This window comes from Fukomys damarensis, unplaced genomic scaffold (assembly GCF_012274545.1).
Source record: "Fukomys damarensis isolate Sample0158 unplaced genomic scaffold, DMR_v1.0_HiC HiC_scaffold_7, whole genome shotgun sequence".
In the NCBI taxonomy this organism is placed as follows: domain Eukaryota; kingdom Metazoa; phylum Chordata; class Mammalia; order Rodentia; family Bathyergidae; genus Fukomys; species Fukomys damarensis.
The window spans coordinates 34,226,003-34,228,851 of record NW_022900919.1 but is presented as its reverse complement, the minus strand read 5'-3'; positions in this window follow the sequence as shown (position 1 = coordinate 34,228,851).

Here is a 2,849-nt window from a genome sequence, read left to right as displayed (position 1 = left end):
GGGAAGTGACCATTTCAAAGTAAGTTTCAAAACACAGTCTGGCTACACTCAAAATTTCAGTCATATGACAAATTGTTCTTAGTGAAAGTGTAGATATGTGGATCAATGAAACAGAATAGAGAGCACACTTACATAGTCATGTTTTATGACAAAACTGAGGGCAATTGATTGTTCAAAGGAAAGTCTTTGTAACAAAGGATGCTGAATCAGTTGGATATTTATATGCAACTTTAAAATAAACATTGACCATTACTTGTTACTATACACAACACATGAGTCAAAATAAATCATTAGCATAACTTTGAAACATAAAATAATAAAATTTCTAGAATAAAATAGAAAAAAACTTTGCAACTTTTGGATAAGCAAAACTACTTAATTGCTTACAACATAAAAGGATGAGCCACACAAGAATAATCAAATAAATTGGGTTGCACTGAAAAGAAAGTTTTTAAAATATATTTTTTAAGAAAATGTAAAGGCAAGTCACAAAGAAAAGTTATTTGCAACACACACGCACATACATATATCAGACAAAAGACTTGTAACTGAAATGTAAAAAACAACTCTTACAAATCAGTAAGAGGGCACACAAATCTAATAAAATACAGGAAACATCTGAACAGAAGCTTCTCTAAAGAAGATATGCAAATAAATGAACAATAAGGACATAAAAAGATGCTCCATATCATTAGTCATCAGGGAAATGCAAACTAACATTACAAAGAGATACCAATACATACTGCTGGGCCAAAAGGACTTGGTGCATCCTGATTTAACATTTGGAGAGCTTTCCCCCTCTATTTCAATAGCAGGTCTTTTCAATTTTCAAGGGCAAATGTAAGCAGACATCATTAACAACCCTATCCAAAGGGAAAGGGGGCGTTCGTAATTTCATTAGGGGAATTTTAAAAATGGTAACTCTGAAGATGCTATTTTTCCTCTTTCATAATGATCTTGGAAGGCTCCGAATGCTCAGTTTTGAGTGTCATTTCAGACTGGGATAATGGGCTCCCCTGGGCCCTGCCTCAGTGAGGCTGCCTCATTCCCAGGCAGGGAAACAAATGACACCAATTCACATTCCTGGCTGTCATACCCATGGCTGAAGCTGCTTTTATGCAGGCGATTCTGGGAAGGGAGGACTGAAGTTCAGCTGATCAAATAATTGTCTCCAAGAAGTCAGATATTTAGATATTGGATTGGGAGTCTAGGAGGAGAAAGAGGGTGAAGAATATTACTAAATAAATGTTCCGGCTCTGCTTTTGGTATAGATATATCATCGTCCCAGCTGTCACCAGTCACACTAAATGAGAGTGTGTTTGTCATGCTTCATTTAGCAGGCTTTCGGGACTGGCTGGTCTTGAGTCTGGCCAGGATTATAGACTGTTTAAAGCCTCTAAACCCGAGTTCATCATAAATCCCTCCACAAAGCCAGGGCCAGGAGTGAAGGGAGCCAGGTTATTGCAGGGCTTTGTGAACAGGATAAAGGCAGAATCAATACTGCTGGAAGGAGCTGGGGAAAGGAAAGAAGAACGGCAGACATTTTTTGGAGATTAATCTGCATGGATTTTTCTGTTTCTGTGTGAGCCTCGCTAGCTTCAGGCAAATCATTATCATCAGCCCTGTAATCATCATCAAGAAAAACTACAAAATGTGACAGAAACAGTGTAAGGGAGCTTTCGCCAGCTGAGCTAGGTCAGGAAGGACAAGAGTTAATAATGCGTCTCCACATTGTAACAGCTTCTCGACTGTAACTGTAAGGCATTCTCTAACTAAAGCAGTTCAACTATGAGCTTTTAAAAATTTTGATAGTATAAAATCAATGTGTATTCAGTAGTAACTGTTTTAGAAATTTGGAATTTCGATCTTTTCCTAGGCTACCAATACACACACTACAGTTTCAGTTCGGTAAGCAATTACGGGAGGAAACATCCGATACCTTCAGAATACTTGATTCTGTAAGTGTCATGAGGTAGAAAACAATTTATTAGAAAATAGGGTTTGTATTGCATGATTTTGCCCAACTTTAGACAAATGTAAGTGTGCTGAGAATATTTAAGGTAGGCAAGGATAAGCTACGATTTTTGGAAGGTTAGTCATATTGAATGCATTTCTAATTTTCAATTCATGTCGTAGTCACTTTCCTCATCGCTGAGACAAAATATCTGAAACCCACAACTTATAGGAGGAGTTATAGTTTGGTTCAAATTTTCAATCCATGGTCTCACACTCCAAGGCAGAAATGTCATGGTGGAAAGACCTGGACAAAGGACAGCAGCTCAGGTTAAGGTGGCCAAGAAGAAGCGAGAGAAGGGAGGACCATGGAGAGAGATATATGACTTTCCAAATCATGCCCCCCTTGGAACTTTCAACCAGGTTCTAGCTTCTAATAGGGAATCAGCTATATTGTCCCAATTACCCAATTGCCTTCCCAAAGGCCACCTCTGAATGCACGAGGCTTTGGGAGGATGTTTTCAATCTAAACCATAGCGTGCTGCATTATTTTTGCCTAACTGCTGGCTAATGCAAGTGTTCTGAGAACATTTAAGGCAGGCAAGGCTAAATTGCAATGTCCACAAGTTTAGGTTGTATTAAATGTCTTTCCAACTTACAGTGTTTTAGTTCATGATGGACTTATTAAGACAAAGCCTCATTGCACATTGAGGAGAAAGTTATCTGTAGTCAGCAGAAAGAAGCTGGGGCATTCAAGACATATAATCCTTTCCTTAGACTCCTAAGTGTTTTACAGTTGAGTGTGCAGGAAGGTACCTGATGCAAAAGTTATAAAACTATTTTCTACCAAGCAGTGTGTCATTTTTGAATGATTTGCTGAGCAATCTGAGTTAGGA